Genomic DNA, 19,724 nt, shown 5'->3' on the forward strand with positions numbered 1-19,724 from the left:
TATCCAAAAGAAAAGAGAAAGGACCCAAATTAATAAAATTATGAAGAAAGGGGAGAGGGGCGCCTGGGTGGCTCAGTTGGTTAAGCGACTGCCTTCGGCTCAGGTCATGATCCTGGAGTCCCGGGATCGAGTCCCACATCGGGCTCCCTGCTTGGCAGGGAGTCTGCTTCTCCCTCTGACCCTCTTCCCTCCCTCTCGTGCTTTCTATCTCTCATTCTCTCTCAAATAAATAAATAAAATCTTTAAAAAAAAAAAGAAAAGAAAAGAAAGGGGAGAGATCACAACTAATACCAAGGAAACAGAAACAATTGTGAGAAATTATTATCAATAACTATATGCCAATAAATTAAGCAACCTGGAAGAAATGGATACCTTCCTGGAAAGCTATAAACTACCAAGACTGAAACAGGAAAAAATTGACAACCTGAATAGGCCAATAACCAGTAATGACATTGAAGCAGTGATCAAAAGCCTCCGAAAAAACAAGAGTCCAGGACCTGATGGATTCCCTGGGGAATTCTACCAAGCATTCAAAGAAGAAGTAATACCTGTTCTCCTGAAGCTGTTTCAAAAAAATAGAAACAGAAGGAAACCTAGACTCATTCTATGAGGCCAGCATTACCTTAATCCCCAAAACAGGCAATGATCACATCAAAAAGGAGAATTTCAGACCGATATCCCTGATGAATATGGATTCCAAAATTCTCAACAAAATCCTAGCTAATGGGATCCAACAATACATTAAAAGGATCATCCACCACAACGAAGGGGGATTTATCCCTGGGATGCAAGAGTGGTTCAACATTCACAAATCAATGTGACAGAACACATCAATAGGAGTAGAGAGAAGAAACATATGGTCCTCTCAATTGATGCAGAAAAAGCATTTGACAAAATACAGCATCCTTTACTAATTAAAACTCTTCAGAGTATAGGGAAAGAGGGAACATTCCTCAATTTCATAAAATCCATCTATGAAAAACCCAGAGCAAATATAATTCTTAATGGGGAAAAGATGAGAGCCTTTCCCTTAAGATCAGGAACACGTCAAGGATGCCCACTCTTACCACTATTGTTCAACATAGTACTAGAAGTCCTAGCAACAGCAATCAGACAACAGAAAGAAATAAAAGGTATTCAAATTGGCAAAGAAGAAGTCAAACTCTCTCTCTTCACAGATGACACGATACTTTATGTGGAAAATCCAAAAGACTCCACCCCCAAATTACTAGAACTCATACAACAATTCAGTAGTGTGGCAGGATACAAAATCAATGCACAGAAATCAGTTGCTTTCTTATACACTAACAATGCAACTGTAGAAAGAAAAATTAGAGAAACAATTCCATTTACAATAGCACCAAAAACCATAAGATAACTCAGAATAAACCTAACCAAAGAGGTAAAGGATCTATACTCTAGGAACTACAGAACGCTCGTGAAAGAAATTGAAGAAGACACAAAAAGATGGGAAAATATGCCATGCTCATGGACTGGAAGAATAAACATTTTTAAAACGTCCATGCTGCCCAGAGCAATCTATACCTTCAACGACATCCCCATCAAAATACCAATGGCATTTTTCAAAGAGCTGGAACAAACAATCCTAAAATTTGTATGGAATCAGAAAAGAGCCTGAATTGTCAAGGAAATGTTGAAAAAGAAAAACAAAGCTAGGGGCATCACATTGCCTGATTTCAAGCTATATTACAAAGCAGTGATCACCAAGACAGCATGGTACTGGCACAAAAACAGACACAGAGACCAATGGAACAGAATAGAGAGCCCAGATATGGACCCTCATCTCTTTGATCAAATAATCTTTGACAAAGAAGGAAAAAATATGCAATGGAAAAAAGACAGTCTCTTCAATAAATGGTGCTGGGAAAATTGGACAGCTATATACAAAAGAATGAAACTCGACCATTCTCTTACACCATACACAAAGATAAACTCAAAATGGATGAAAGACCTCAATGTGAGACAGGAATCCATCAAAATCCTAGAGGAGAACATAGGCAGTAACCTCTTCGACATCAGCCACAGGAACTTCTTTCAAGACACATCTCCAGAGGCAAGGGAAACAAATGAGAAAATGAACTTTTGGGACTTTATCAAGATATAAAGCTTCTGTACAGCAAAGGAAACAGTCAACAAAACAAAGAGGCAACTCACAGAATGGAAGAAGATATTTGCAAATGACACTACAGATAAAGGGCTGGTATCCAAGATCTATAAAGAACTTCTCAAACTCAACACCCAAAAAACAAATAAGTCAAAAAATGGACAAAAGACATGAATAGACACTTCTCCAAAGAAGACATACAAATGACTAACAGACACATGAAAGAATGTTCATCATCATTAGCCGTCAGGGAAATTCAAATCAAAACCACATTGAGATACCACCTTACACCAGTTAGAATGGCAAAAATGGACAGGGAGAAAAACAACAAATGTTGGAGAGGGTGTGGAGAAAGGAGAACCCTCTTACACTGTTGGTGGGAATGCAAGTTGGTACAGCACTTTGGAAAACAGTGTGGAGGTGCCTCAGAAAATTAAAATAGAGCTACCCTATGACCCAGCAATTGCACTATGGGGTATTTACCTCAAAGACACAGATGTAGTGAGAAGGGCCATATGCACCCCAGTGTTCATAGCAGCAATGTCCGCAATAGCTAAACTGTGGAAAGAGCCGAGATATCCTTCAACAGATGAATGGATAAAGATTTGGTCCATACATACAATGGAATATTAATCAGAAAGTATGAATACCCAACTTTTGCATCAACATGGACGGGACTGGAGGAGATTATGCTAAGTGAAATAAGTCAAGCAGAGAAAGTCAATTATCATATAGTTTCACTTATTTGTGCAACATAAGGAATAGCATGGGGGACATTAGGAGAAGGAAGGGAAAAATGAAGGGGGGAATCGGAGGCGGGGGACAAACCATGAGAGACTATGGACTCTGAGAAATAAACTGAGGGTTTTGGGGAGTGGGGGTTAGCACAGTGACGGGTATTAAGGAGGGCACGTACTGCATGGAGCACTGGGTGTTATACGCAAACAATGAATCATGGAACATTACATCAAAAACTAATGATGTACTGTATGGTGACTAACATAATAAAATTTTTTTTTAAATATATATAATGCTGAACTAATAAAATGGTCACATATGACAAACAAGTTGGTGATATGTCAATATCAAAAATCTCTATCAGAACAGAGCATAAAGATATAAATAGAAAAATATAAAAGAAAAGTTAATATTCATGTAGTCTAATATCAAGCCATTGAATGCAACATTTGCCTAAGGGTGGCTTTAGCAAACTCAGGGGAGGATTTAAAATGAAAGTTCTTAAAGCTGAAAAAAAGATTGAATTGAAAGGGCCCATAGCAGGATAAGTAACCAGAGCAACACATTTAGATACAATGCTATGAAATTTTAACTCTATTTAGAAAAAAACATTTTTAATGAGAAAACAAAATTTCCTTAAAAAAAAATTTAAATTAACACCAGACTTCTATTCAACAGAGCTGAATGCTAGTTCTGACAAAAAAATTATATTAAATCACAATTTCTTGTGGGGTGTCAGTCTTTCTATAAAGTTTGAAAGCGTAAAACAAAAATATGTGTAGATGTGTATGAATTTTAAATTACTCAAAATAATTCTAAAAACTGGAAAGAATTTAGTGAACCTAGGGGAAATAAAAAAAAGAAAAAATTAGTTACTGAGTATGTTTTAGAATTGGTGTTGATAGCTGGATCCTGAGGTTGGAAAGATTCTTCTTCAATGAAAAATGTTTATGTAATTATATATTTCATTCTATTTTTATTTATTCTCAATTTTATCACCAACCTAAAAGCAAAATGAAGGCTAAAATTTATATTTGCTAGCAAATAATCAAAATACTGTTAGGTAGAAGCTAGTTATGAGCAGTGGAAGGACCTTCTGGAGACAGAGTCCCAAGTCCTTGAGGGTAGAATGATAGAGACATGAGCTAGAGGCAAGGGAGGTGATAAATAGGTTAAGTATTAGAAGCCAGGTGGCACACCATCCCGACCTTGTGGTTTCTAAGACTCTGGGGCTGACAGACCAACAGCACAGGTGCAGAGCATACGCTTTCCTTTTCCACCTCTGCCCCTAGACTCATTATAATGTATTTGCATCGTGGTTATATACCCAAGGAGATAGGCTGTCTTTACAGTTCTGGTACTAATTTATACAGTCAAAAATTCCCCATCCCAACCTGTGGGAGGAGTCCTCCAAATGATTGGAAGCAGCCTCCATTAGACACCACCCCGCTAAAGGCCACAGCCCCTCCTAGTCCAGAAAGACCCAACAAATATACAATCCCAAAACAACCTAGGGACTGGTTCCACCTGGCAGAACCTCCCCCCCCGCCCACCTTGAGAGTATAATTTTGCTTTAATAAACCGCTTTGTGCTTGCGACTTCCTTTCTGGCTGTCTATTCTAGCACGGGTCCTAACAATCTTTTCGTGGGAAATCCAAGAACAGAGACTCCATTCACTTAATGCAGACCCTCACCCCGGTAACAATGCTATATGTCAATTTTACTTCAATAAATCTGTTTAAAAATACTATAAATAACTGTAAATCTGTGAAACAAATACTGCTAACATAGAGTAAAAGACCGTGGAGTAGGATATGAAAGGAAGAGTAGGTCTATTACAAAACCCTTTTTGGGGAGAATAAAAACTGTTTATATTGATAGTAAGGAAATTTAGAAATAAGCATATTTAAAGTTAGAACAATGTCTAGCTATATAAATAAGAAAAATTAACAACAGTCATTCTAGGGAGTGGATCTCTGAAAGGGGGGGCTTGATGTTTGAATATTTTAACATGTGCATGTGTTACTTTTATAATTATAATATCAATTATTGACTTATTCAAAATGATGTGATTCTCATTAAAATGGCTTTGGCATGTTGTATTTTCCTATTCATAGAATTAAAGTTTAGTATAATTCAGGACTAAATTAGTACACATGTTCAGTGTGTACTTCATGAAAGTTTTGTGCTATATTCAGATTTCTTCAATATATGGGTATCATACCTACTTAAGTAAACATTCATTAAGAACTTAACTATTATTTTCTTTATCAAGATGTATTAAAATATCTTCTGCAGTAAAGTTAGCAAACTTTTTCTATAAGGGGCTAGACAGTGAACACTTAAGGTTTTGTGAGCTCTCAGGCCTTTGTTGGAACTGCTCAACATGCTACTGTAGCTTGACAAATAGCCACACGTAATACCTAAAGAAAGAGCATGGCTGAATTCCAATAAGACTTCATTTACAAAAACCAGTGGCAAGCCCTATTTGGCCCATTGACCTTATTTTGTCAATACCTGTACTAAAGTAATCCGGAACTGTCTGCTTTTCTTCATACCTATTTCCTTGTTACCTGATGTGAGGAACAAAGGCAAAGTAAAAAATTAAATTTCCTTACAACTTAACAGCCCCATTGACAAGTCCTTGAGACAGGCAGGTTGACTCCTCTATGGAAGGTCAACAACTGCCTAGATAGATGTTGGCACTTTGCTAAGGGCAAAAGGCAATCTTAGCTTGACATTATCCTGATTTCCAGGATCCTGTAAGTCTCCTTTAACGTATAAAAATTCCTCTGGAAACTTCCTCTATCTTTACCACCCAATATATGTTAGCAACCATCCTCCAAGCACATGGCCCACTGATACACATCTGAAGGGTCTCATGACTAAGGTTTTATCAGACTGTAATAAATGACCTTGTCCTAACAATAGCTAGCCCCCTCAGGATCCTGGAAACCTGGTTTCCAACATCCTTGGAGGCTTATGCTGTCCCTAATCCCTTCCCAACTTGAAGGTATAAAATTTGTCACCCCTCACAACCCCAGGGCGGCTCTGTCTGCCCACGGGTCCTGTCCCCGGGCTTTCATAAAACAACCTTTTGGCTCTGAAGATGTCTCAAGAATTCTTTGACTGTTTGCTCCCAAACTCCTAACATTGCCATGTCATTACCTACTTGTGCAATTTTGTCCCATTATCATACATATGTCAATATTAAATTGTGGTCATGTTATAGCAAAATTATATAGTAGCTCTGTATCGTTTACAGTTGTCTCTGCTTCATGCTGAGCACATACTGCTTTCCTAGTTTTTTCTCTGCAGTTAATAGATTTATAACTGATTCATGATCCAGGTCATTTACACTTATTAGAAACAAGATTTTCCATACTGACCCTGGAGAATGCAATCCACACTTTCACTCTATCTGAAAAATATACTTATGTTCAATTCTAATTTCCTGTTGCTTGTAACTAAAGAGGCTAAACACATGGTGAAGTATTAAAAAAAAGTATGCAATACTGAGATGAAACTGATATGCATTGCAATTCAATTGGGTCACTGACAGAATGACCTTAATTTCTATTCAAAATGCTCTGGTACACACTTATTCAGATGTAGATGAGAGATAATGGGCTTACAATGAATATTGCCTACCAGCCTGATAAAACTGACAAGACAGAGATAAGGAAGTTCCACATCCTCTTATATTCATGTTTAGCCCTTGGGGTATTTTGTATCAGAGTATTGTTGCTGCTTTGTCTGGTAAGGCCAGGTTAAGATATTTATGGAAAGATTGTGATATGCTCAGAAGGAGACAACTGACAGCAATTTGAGACACACACAATGGAGCTGGAAATCTCTAAACAGAAATTTATGCTGATGTCAGGATAAAAAATGAAAAGTCATTTGAAATCCATTGACGTTTAACTTCAATGATACCACCACCGAAGGCACCTTATAATGTGGGCTCTTCCTATATTTCTCAGAACTAAAAAGGATATGTGCATAGAGTTTTATGCTGTAAAGTTATATAGTTCTGAGACAGGGAAACTGAAGGGACCCCATGGGGGGGGGGGGACAAAAAAAAAAAAGCTTTTTTTTTTTCTTTGCTTCTTTTCCGGCTTCTGTTCTAACTAGGACCCACCACTCCACTCCACTCTACACTTGCCTTGCAATGCAAATAACGTATGCCCTCCTTGTGACAAAGAGATAATGATGTATTTGGAGCCTTCCAGCACAAAAGATAACATCTAAGGAGTGACTGGGCAGGGTTGTCATAAAAGTTCTCCAAGACCACTGTTTCCAAACACCTTGACCCAAGACCCCTGACTTCAGAGAATGAGTTACTCAGGAAGGACACCTGAACCCTGTCCTTGTTCTGATCAGTTCTTGGATGTTTAAGAGGACACACGTACCAAACCATGACCACTAATAAAACCCCCAGGCCCCAAGTAAAGACAAAACTCACACTCTTTTCCTTTCTGAGTCTCCCAGACTCTGGTCCATATATATATATATATATATATATATATATATATATATATATATATATATATTCAGTAAGCCCTGCTTTCACCTCCTGCTGGCTCATGTTTGATTTCCATCCCATGTGAAGCCAAGGACCCCCTTGGCTAGTCCTCTGAGGCCCGCTCTGGATCTTAGGACCCAGCCTGCCAGCATCAATTCTACTCTCTAAATTTTAGAAAAAAGAGTTTGATTTCAGGTGTTGGAAACTTCAGCCTTCCAAGAAAAGAGGTAAATTCATGGTAAGCAGAACTAGACTGGAAAGGGCTTGTATTACACTATGCTCATTCTTGTATTCCCCACCTAAAATGAGGCTGCAGACTGGAATGCCACTCCTTTTTATGCACTGTATCCTAGCAATTTGTCTACTTCTCCCTTAGTTGTATGCTTTTCTCCCAGTTCTGGAAGTTGTTCACTATGCAACAACAAAATGTAAAACATGTTTTTCTTTCAAACTGCTCTTCTAGAAACACCTCTCTCTCCATTTTGGCTAAAGAGAGGGGAAGACTGGTGGATCCCAAAAATATATTCAATATTTATATGTGTACTTCCAATGAAGGATAGTTGGAAGACAGGCAGGGACAGCCCCCCTGACCCCCCCAAGTCCTAAGAAGAAACCACCCCTAAAAGGATCTTATATCACCCTGGAAGGAGCCCTCCACCCTTTCCCATGTAATAGATACATGGGAAATAAACTAAATAAACAGGACATAAACAAAAACCTCATTGGATGACAGGCACAGGGAGGGTTAATCAGATTAAAACAGCCCACTAACAAGCCCACAAAACCCCTAGACTTAGAAACTCCAGTGGCAACCCTCTTGGGTCCCCTCCCTCTTTGGGAGCTTTGTACTATTGCTCAATAAACTTTGCTTTGCTGCCCACCACTCTGCCTGGTCTACCTCTTCATTCTTTGAAGTGGCTTGACCAAGAACCGCAGACACCAAAGAAAAAAAATCCTGTAACACTTTCACCTCAAGTATCCCCTTACATTCATGGCCCAACATCTCCTGTTTTTATTTCCTTTACTAAGAAGGTAAAATAATTCTCTTGGAGATTTTGTAGGTACTGAAACTCAGAGTTTGGCTGACTGCAACACAATCCTTTCTCAAAAACTGTTAAAATGGAGAATGGGTGACTTATCAAAGAGCAAGCACAGACTTTTACTGTTTAATCTCCTCTAGCACAAAGACATATCTTTAATTTGGGAAGGAAAAAGTTGCCTAGAGCCCATAGCCACCAGCCATCTCTCTTCCGCCCCCCCCACAAGCAAGCACTGGACTGTCTCATCCTCTAAAATCTCATATTTTCTACACTCAGGGATTTATGGCACATCTTTGGCAAAATGGCCAAATAATCTAATAGGTCATTCTGAGGCTTTTAGCCACTCTGAAATCATATCAGGTGCTACAGCCCATTTTCCAGACACTAAACTGGCTATGGAGGCAATTGATTGGAATTTGTTAACCTTCCTATCACTACCTGCTAAAGACTGATTGGAAATTGTTGGGGAAATACAATTAAAAACAAAATTATCTGCCAACCCAGAAAACCTCTCCACAATAGAAGAGAAAGAGAAGAGTTTTATTATTGGTTAAGCATTAAATCAGAATGTGATATACATCACAGGCAACCACTAAAGAGTTTACAAACAAAAAAAGAAAGCTCACCCTTTTAACCAGACAGAAAAAAACCATTGCATACATGTTCACAAAATAAACAATAACTAGCCCTCAAGTAAGATAACTTGACAGCAGCATTTTTCACACATAGTTCATCTTAAATTAACCTGGCAATTGGGTTAGCCATTTTTGTTTGCAAACTGCCTTTACCCAAAGGAATAATAAACTTCTTACATCTCCATGAAGGTAGGCAGAATTTGAAGCCAGATGACCTAAATTAAACTCTCCTGGGATGAGGACCTGGGTGGGGGGTTGCTATCTTTGATAATTATGTTTCTAAGAGATGGATCCCAGGTCTTTGAGGAAGACATTCTCGAGTTGTAAAGCTGACCAAAAGCTTTTATTTAGCTTTATTTTTTTTAAGGTTTTATTTATTTATTTGACAGAGAGATACACATCAAGAGAGGGAACACAAGCAGGGGGAGTGGGAGAGGGAGAAGCAGGCTTCCCACTGAGCAGGGAGCCTGATATGGGGCTCAATCCCAGGACCCTGGGACCATGACCTGAGCCAAAGGCAGATGCTTAACGACTGAGCCACCCAACTGACCCTTTTATTTAGCTTTTTATAAGATTTATATAACATCTCAACAGGGCAGAGAAAGAATTCGCAAGTATTCTAAAGTAAATGCTCTAAGAAAAGAGAGTTAGGAAGTCTCTCTTTTTACACCTGGGGGGATTTCCATATTTTTTTCCATATTTAGATTTGTATTTACACCTAAAGAGTCTATCTTGAAAAGGTGTCCTAACATTATGCATGCCCATCTTCTTGTGTCTGCCCTAGGTCCTACTCATTGTGGCACTGAAAGATATGCCTCTGTTGTCTTCAAATCCTTAAATAAATTCATGTAGGTTGAGAATTCAGGAAGTCCTTCTAAACAGCAATTGGGTTCAATATTATGTATTACAAGTACAATGTGTCTTCTCAAAGTTCCTTAAAACCTTGAAAAGTCAGTGTGGAGAGCAAGATGGAGTCTCTCATGTCAAGCAGGGGCCTGTGTCAAGCAATGACACGAGCAGTTCAGATACTGCAGCTAGGAGATATCACCAGAACCAACGTCAGCTAACACCCCAGAACTGATAATGAGCAGAACCAGAGGAGGTCTGCAGGGACCCAAAACTGATTGAAGTCCTTTAAAAAGGGAAGGATTTTGGCAGCGAACTGTCAGACTCTTCAGACCTGACCCCTCTACGTCTGACCACTTAAAATAGGCAGAAGGCTCTGCCCGATTGATCTCCAAACAGAACCAAGATCCTTCACTGCTTGAACATCAGAAGCAGTAAGTGCTGTGAGCTGACCCGGACCAGATGGAGATCTTACCTCAACTCTGCCCACAGACTGACTTCGCGTTTGGTTCGCTAACTTCCTGCACCCTTCTATCTTGTTTGTTGCGTGGCTTGTCTTCTGTCCTTCTTTGTGTGCTGTGTAAGAAGCCAAGTTTAATCTCATGGTAAATTGTCACTGAGTTTGGAATCCTGAACCTGCTTTAGAATTGTGATTTAACTTTGCTTTATGATTGAATAAAGCTGACATTGTGGAAAGACACAACTCGTCTCTGCACCTTCATAACATGCTCATGACAGTCAGTTTAGGAGTTTTTGAGTCTCCTCATTTTTTCTGATTCTTCAGTAAAGAAAATTGCATTAAGCTGCTGATGTGCCACTTTAAATACTTATTAAAATCTCAGTCATTAAAGGGCAGTAGTTTAAAAATAGCTAAGAAATTTCATAATATATAACACAAAAGAAAAACAAGAATTGCAGTATTACTACCTGCAAGTGAAAAATTCTATTAAGTGGTTAGTCCACAATGAAGTTATTACTTCTGGGAACAACTAGATGCAAACACAGCAAATCAATTAATCGATCAACCAATGCATATGTACTTCACTACAGACATACATGAATAACAAACAAATACAGGGAAAGGATAGTTGTATTTAATTTGAAGATGATGACATACTTGTTTAGTACTTTATAGATTAAGCAGCAAAAAATACCTAAGATTTTAGCTCATGTGAGTAAGAAAATTTACATCTTATTAAATAAAAATTCATGAAACTGTCTCTAAGGACAGTTAACTTCCCTGTATATGTAGAATATTTCCATAAAATTGACTGACTTCAAAAATAAAAAAGTATGCAAGCAACAAATTAATAACAATACTATAAACAAAGAAAATAAAAATATCATTTAGGAAAAGAAATCCATCTAATGTCTAGATCAATGAGTAAATCCAAACATTAATTACAGAATTTTTTTTTAAGATTTTATTTATTTATTTGAGAGAGAGAGAGCATGGAGGGGGGGCAGAGGGAGAAGCAGATTCCCCACTGAGCAGGGAGCCCAACGTGGGGCTTGATCCCAGGACTCTGGGGATCACGACCTAAGCCAAAGGTAGACACGCTTTAACAGACTGAGCCACCCACGTGCCCCTTAATTACAGAATTTTTAAAGATAAACAAAAATGAGAACAAAACATCAAAATGTATAGTTTTTCTAAAACTGCACTCTTACAGAAAAATACATGTTTAATTATTTTTGTTTTATTAAACAAGAAACTATAACACATTAACTAAGATTCAAATTAAAAGTATAAATCCTAATGTAAATTGCAGTTCTTGAGGATAATAAGAACAAAACCTGCCAAAGCTTACAGACTTTCCCCAAAAGTGTATTCAGAGAAAAATACAGACTTTAATCATTTTTATTATTTAACAAAAATTATAACCATAACTAAACTTGAACTCAATATTTATAATTAAACAAATATAATTGAAACAGAATTGACCAATGTTAAATGATATATACAGATACAATTTTTTTAATAAAAAAGTAAAGGTAGCATCATTGAATTTAAGAATTCATGATTTTATGTAATGTATATATATTCTTTTCAATAAACCTAACCCAAAAAGCAAAGGTAAAGCAAAAGTATACATATTTAGAAGGATTAAATATTTTAACTATAAATATTTAAAATGTAAAAAATGGCAATATCTGTTATCTTGAAAACTAATTTGAAAACATAAGAATTATATTATATACATACACACACATGCTTTTCCCAAAAATGTTAAAAAGGAGACAGAAAAATAAATATAGAAAAAAATGAAGACATTTAAAGACAAGCATCTTTCCATATACTAACTCTAGCACTGATAACTCCAAGAGGCAAGATTCCAACTGAGTTACCAGTCCACAGGATTTCCTAAGAATATAAGGTAAAAACAAAACAAAACAGATCACGATCCTCTCAGAGACTGAATATATCTGTATTGCTAACCTACTACTGCATAATTCCAATGACAATTCTTAGGCCCCTGTAATTGCAATGATTGGAAATCCGTTGATAAAGTAGTGTAGACCCAAAAATGAAGAGTCTTGTATAGGACAGGACTAGAGCCACCTAGATTTTTTATCAATAAATCATTCCACTGACAGAAAAATGATTGTGTTTCTGATCATCATATGCAGCAAATGATATGGAACAGTCATCATCATGAGCCTTTCTGCTTTTATGAACAGGAAATTTTATATGTGCCCTAACTTTAACCACATATTTTACTGGTAACTTGGGGGTTATTATGTTTATCTTTTAGTTTCTAAAAGAGATGTATTAGAACATGTTCCTGGTTGTGAAGTTCAACCACAGGTTAATGATTAGTATGAAAGAGAGGCCAAGATGAAAAGACAGACAGCCAGATAGATAGAGAGGGAGATAGATACTCAAGAGATATCTCTGAGATCAAGGAACAGGTGTAGAGGGAGTGAAAGTTAAGCAGTTGGAAGTTGTTGTTAGACTAGAATAGTAAGTATCATATGATCTCACTGATATGAGGAGTTCTTAATCTCAGGAAACAAACTGAGGGTTGCTGGAGTGGTGGGGGGTGGGAGGGATGGGGTGGCTGGGTGATAAACATTGGGGAGGGTATGTGCTATGGTGAGCGCTGTGAATTGTGCAAGACTGTTGAATCACAGATCTGTATCTCTGAAACAAATAATGCAATATATGTTAAGAAAAAAAAAAAGAAGAAGAAGATAGCAGAAGGGCAAGAATGAAGGGGATGGAATCGGAGGGGGAGACGAACTATGAGAGACGATGGACTCTGAAAAAGAAACTGAGGGTTCTAGAGCGGAGGGGAGTGGGAGGATGGGTTAGCCTGGTGATGGGTATTAAAGAGGGCACGTTCTGCATGGAGTTATACACATGTGTTATACACAAACAGTGAATCATGGAACACTATATCAAAAACTAATGATGCAATGTATGGTGATTAACATAACAATAAAAAAATTTTTAAAAGAATAGAATGATAAAATTTAATATTCTTTTTTTTTTAATTTTAGATGATAACATAATCCATGTGTGACTAAGACTGAAGCAGAATGGAGATAAGTACAGGATGTGAAGCAATCCAGAAATTGTGATGGTACAGGGTTCCAGGATCTGTTCAGAAGAAAGAATTAAAGATATTGGAAATAAAAAGCAAATTAAAATGAAAAAAATAAAGTAGATGCTCAATGTAGGCATAGACAAAGATTCAATTAGCAAGTTAGAATCATTTGCCCAGTTCAAAGCAGAAACAACTAAAGGGATAGAAAAATATAAAATAAAATTGGAGAAATAAAGAATGAATGCTAAAGTCTAATATTTATTAATAAAAGTTTCAGAGAGAGAAAAGATGGTAAGGAAACATTTGAAGAATTGATAGTAAAGGATTCTCAGAACTATAGTATGTTGTTTTCATAAAGCTTATTTAAAAGGACAAGCTTGTATAAGAAAAAGAAATAAACTAAAAGCAACCCTTTCTAGACACACCGAAGTGAAATTTTATGAAATCAAGGATAAATGAAGCTTATAAAAGATATCAAAGATTAGCAGTCTCCAAGAGGTCGGCAAATTTGGAATTGTACCATTCCTTGGCCTCCTGAAGTTTCTTGGTAGCCATGCTTTCATACTGATGGAGTACATCACACAAGGCAGCTGTGAGGTCAGGTTTGGAAACATCCATAATGATTTGGACATGCTGGTCCTGAATCTGGGCCTGCATTTCCTGGATTTCCTCATCATGTAGTTTCTTCAAAAAGGCAACCTCTTCTTGCAAGCATTCCACTTTAAGCTCAGGGTCAAGATATGCCAAAGAAGCACTGTCAACATCCTGTCTGAAAGACGGTAGGGTGCTCTCAGCTTCCTCTCTCTGAAGTATCTCCTCCTGCAACTTCTCCTAGAGCCACATGATGTCCTCAGCCAGGGTGTCCTGCTCCACCTTGACGTGGACCTTGTCGTTGGTGAGCTGGTCCACCTGCAGGCACAGCTCCTGCATCTCCTCCTCATAGAGGTCCCCCAGGCACAACTTGCCCAGACCCTTGAGCTGCTCAAGTTAGGCCAACAGGATCTTGTTCTGCTGCTCCAGGAAGTGTGATGTAATTGACAAAGTGGTTATTCAGTTCCTGCAGCTCCACCTTCTCATTGGTGCAAGTCTTCTTGAACTCAGTGTCAATGGCATCAGCCAGCAAGAAGTATACTGAGTCCTACAGCAGATGCATGCCAGGCACACTGCTCCTCACCTTCAGGAATACCAGGACCTGCTGAATGTTAAGATGGTGCTCAACACTGGGACTACCACCTACAGGAAGCTGCTGGAAGGCGAGGAGAGCAGAATTGCTCTGCCTCTTCCAAACTTTTCTTCCCTGAACCTGAGGGAAACCAATCTGGATTTACCCCCCTTGGTTGACACTCACTCAAAAAGGACACTTCTGATTAAGACGCTTGAAACTAGAGATGGACAGATTATCAATGAAACTTCTCAGCATCACAATGACCTTGAGTGAAGTTTGCACATACTTAGTACAGCAATTATCACCAGCAAGAGTAAAAAAAATAAATCCGTATCTTAAACAGCTTCAAATGACCTTCTGCAGTTTTTCAGGAGCACAAGAAAGATTTGGAATAGGAATAACCTCTAGTTCTTAACCAACTCTCTTAAAAGATTTAGAAAAAAGTTTACAATATAATCTAGTTTATGAAGAAAACTTGTGTTAGAATATTTCTGAAAAAGTATTTTTGAATACCATTAAAACTGCTTTTTTCCAACAGGTATCAGACCAACTTGTTTCTGCTTCAATAAATCTTTGGAAACTAAAAAAAAAAAAAAAGATATCAAAGAGATTAATACCTACAGTTAATTAATATAAGGTTGATATCTGATTTCTCTTCAACAACATTCTAGGCAATCAAAAAAGTCTTAAAAGTTGAACAAAAAAACCTTTGAAAATAAAACTATTTCTACCTGGAGTAATATTTAAATATGAGTAGTTACTGTCAGACATACATATGATTCAAAAAGTTTATCACCCAGAGACACTCTCCAAAATGATTATTAAATGATGCTAAGAAGGAAAAGAAAAATGAATCTAGAAAGAATAACAAAAGTAAAATTATTAAAATTTGCTTAATGCCCATCCAGTAATAATAGTTTTTTCCATAAAAATCCAGAACTAAAATGCCAGAGGTTAAAAATACTGGATCTACGTTGGGGAAGAAAGGAGAGAAAAGGGTAAGAATTGGAAGGGACAAAAGGAAGGGAAGTAATATTTAAAGTAAGCATGAATACAAAAATATGCTAAGGGATAGAATATACTTAATACTTTTCTTTATAATTTGAAGATAAAATAACAGAAATAATACATGTCAGGCAAATATTAACCAAAAAGAGAGAGACGAGGAAGAGGATGAGGTGGACCAGCAGCAGTAGCTGAAGGATAATGGTTAGTTTCATAATTAACATACTCTCTCCTAAGTCAATATATCAAGCAGACAAAAAATTAGAAATAAATTTATAATTCTATAATATAATTTATATCCAAGGAATAGAAAATAAAAATTTTATCACACAGTAAAAATGTTAAGAAATATTGGCCACATAATAGAAAATAGTGGCTGTCTTAAGAAATTATCATAATTTTTATGTTACAGGATAAATCCTAAAAAAAGAGGGGGGAATAAATTCTTAGTTTACAATGCAATCCAATCAGAATTCTACAGCAGAATGCTAGTTTTTTGAATCGCATAGGGAGAAGGGAAACCCCCATATTCCACACAGTCACCCCTGAGTAATATAAGGATACAGAGGAAATCTGTGGAAGTTTTAGAGAGAACTCCAGTGAAATCACTACAAAACAAAATCTGTTGGGACAAACTAAAATATACCTAACAGAAAACTTCAGAGGGTTAAAGGAAAAGAAAAGAGCTAATGTGATTAACTTTTAAAAGGTAGAAAAACTATCATAGGTGAAGAAACCATTTTGTGTTTGAAAACACATAAGATTGGTAGTGAGAAAGCACAAACTAAAATGAATATACAAATTTACATAAATAAGAAATGGTAACTACAGAAATATGGGCAGAGACTATGAGGAGGCAATTCCTAGGTGAACCATGAAGCTCAATCTCACTACTACTCAAAAGAAATGCAAACTGCAACAAGGAGAAAACATTTTTCACCCACTAGGTAGGGAAATTTTAAAAGTGTGATTACATCAATGTTTGAGGGTACGGGGAAAAGAGAAACTCATACATGCTGATGGTAAACCTATAACACACTAGTATTAAAGAACCATCTGGTAGTTTAAGTAAAGTGAAAATGCATTTACCTGTAGGTCCTAGAAATACTCTTCTGCATATATATATCCTAAAGAAATTTGTACATAGTACAAAAGAAGGTATGTGTAAGGATATCCATTGGGGAATCCTAAGAAACAACTTAATATGCTTCAGTGAGGTCAATGGATTGATAAAATGTGGAATAACACAATATAATTGAAATATATAACAAAATATGTTTTTATCAGCTTGGATTATCTCAGACAGAAAATGCTGAGTAAAAAGGCAAGTTGCAATAGAACATGTACACTAAATTTATAATTTTTCAAAGCACATATGATACAACATTAAGTAGTACTCATATATGTAATATCTGTAAATATAGGTAGTGATGGAGGATTGGCAGGTTAAGCATTTAATTTGCGATAATGTTTTTATGATGAGAAGAAAAGGTACTGAAATGGAAGATTAAAGAAAAAAATGGAGGAAGATAAGGTAAACTGATCTAAATCTGTGTGCCTAAGATCCAGCATGATATGACTACTTAAATCAATTAAATATATGCAATATGAGCCAAGGAAAACATCTGTCTTGATAGAAAAAAAGATATATATATACACCTATCATCTAATAAAGGTCCTGGGTTTTGTTTTCTGCCTCTATTGAACTATTAAATAATTGTGAATATGACATTGACATGAATGTATAAGCTTTATATATTTATATACACACATATGCTTATGTATACCTATATACACATATATACAGTTATTTTCAGACATACATATGATTCAAATGCCATCCAAAAGAAAAAAAATGAATCTAGGAGGAAAATTAAGACATACAGAGAGTAAAAGTAAATTTTATATATGTATGAAAGTTTTTGCAATATTTTCAGCCCATATCAAACAGAAATATAACCAAACTGAGGTACTGGTATCTCCTGATGTTCACGGAAAACACCAGCTGGTTTGCTCAAGGCTGTGTTGGTAATGGTGCATAAAAGACTACTGCCCTTAGACATCAAAATATAGGAGAATAGAAAAGTTTAGCTTAATGCAATGCAATATTTCTTAAATGAAAAACTAGAACAGTTTCAAGTCAGAAACTTTCCATGAGGGAATGGATTATGTACTACAGTGCATAAGATTTGATTAGCTACTTATGATAATGTGTTTTGTTAATTACATTCAGACAGGTGCTGAGCAGAAGTAATTAAAAAAAATAAAACTTTGAAGATTCATCTAGATTAAGGTTTAACTAATATTAATATTATTGAGATAAACATATCACATAATTATCCTGTGTGCTGCAAATGATTGATAAATAAATGAACGAATATTGGTCCCATTTCCATAAGCTTCCATGGTCCCTTTCTCTCTGCTGTTTCTTTGCTTGTGGCCAGGGACACCCATAGTCACTTCATCTCTTCTCCTGGCCTTAGATGTTGCTTCTATTGCCGCCTCATAAAATAACTCTTCTAGTCACCCTAGACTTTACATCTTAGTGTAGACTTCAAAATGTTTGTCAAGATCCGGTCTTCTGATTCAAAAGTTATAATATTTCCTATCAAGCTGAAAATTAATTAATAGGACAAAAATAGGGCACTATTAGTTTCTTACAACTTCCTATATAACTCCTGGATTATTTTTTGACTTTATATAGTCTTCATATTATAATATTTTTATTCAAATTCGTCTACAGGCTTCGTCAAAAGAAAATGGGGAAGAGGCATCACACAAGACATTCCAAATCATCCATTCTCATCAGCAGTTCCAGGTAGGTGCTCCTAAAGTATTCTGAAGCATTCTTGCTCTTCTTCCCCTAAATCTCTTTCACCTCACTAATTGGGAGTTTAAGGATTGGTAGCACAATCCCCCACCTGCTCCTGTCTCATTCTGATTGGCAGGTATCAATTCCCTAGTATAACTGATTGGGCACCAGTGCTAAAAAAAATACTAATCACATCATCTTGCCTTCAAATCCCTGAATTCCTAGAGTAACACATAAGAAATAAACACTTCCTCTTAACTTCACCATGTTGTTAAAATTAACCTATATATGTAATTAAAAAGTGTAGCTTATAGCGTCACAATAAAAGCATCATGTCCTATTGCTAAAAACAAATTTCAGAAGTGTAAATTGACTTAAAAAGCATTTAAAACATTATATTATGAAGCTTCCACATACATCTTCCCTCCATTTACTTCCCTAACACATATTCTACAATCCAGACAAACCAATTATAGTTAATTGAATATGGTATCTTATATTATTTGTCTCTGTTTTGCATCTACTATTCTTTATTCCAGTAATGCAAAGAAGTACCTTTGAAACTTTTTAGATGTTGACTCCCCAAAAGATACATATTTTAAAGATACAAGTACACAAATATGTGCATGTATGTCTGAATATATGTGTATAAGAAGAAAGTTTCAGCGGCTTGTCAGAGCGAACACCCAGAACTCCAAGATACGGTCATCCGTACCAGTGAAGGAGAAGAAACTCATGGATGTCAAACTAGGAGAGCTGCCAAGCTGAAAACTGATATGGGATTTCACCCCTAAAGGCATTGTTGGAGCATTTCAAAGAGGTTACTACCAGAATTACAAGTATGTCAATGTGAAGAAAGGGGGCATCGCTGAGATTTCTATGGTGCTGGCAGCTTATGTGCTTTTCAACCACAGTCTCCTTACAAGGAGCTCAAACATGAGCAGCTGTGCATGTACCACTGAAGAGGGCACAGTGTGGAGGAACATTCTGCATTCCTGACCATGACCTTTTCCTGGCAACCCTTGGATCCTTTCATATCCTAATTGAGAATTAACATCCAATAAAAGACAATGGGTACGGGGGGGGGGGGGGGGGGGGGGGAGAAGAATTTTCACATAAAAATCCTTAATCTTACTACCTGTGATATATCTCATAATTTCTATTCATCTATTGTTTCTTAATACTGATCATAACCTACTGGACTGATTTGACTGATTTTATGAATCCTGAAAGTGTCATGGCTGTAAACTTAGGAAGAAAAAAACACCAGCAGAATTGTCTC

General features: G+C 36.7%; 2 pseudogenes; one reads left to right on the plus strand and one right to left on the minus strand.

Annotated features, from left to right (window-relative positions):
• Positions 1–13,934: 13,934 nt before the first annotated feature.
• LOC113909299 lies at positions 13,935–17,693 on the minus strand (annotated as a pseudogene).
• A 1,379-nt stretch (positions 17,694–19,072) lies between these two features.
• On the plus strand, positions 19,073–19,404 carry LOC113909298 (annotated as a pseudogene).
• Positions 19,405–19,724: the final 320 nt, after the last annotated feature.

Source organism: Zalophus californianus, chromosome 6 (genome assembly GCF_009762305.2).
Source record: "Zalophus californianus isolate mZalCal1 chromosome 6, mZalCal1.pri.v2, whole genome shotgun sequence".
NCBI classification, from domain to species: domain Eukaryota; kingdom Metazoa; phylum Chordata; class Mammalia; order Carnivora; family Otariidae; genus Zalophus; species Zalophus californianus.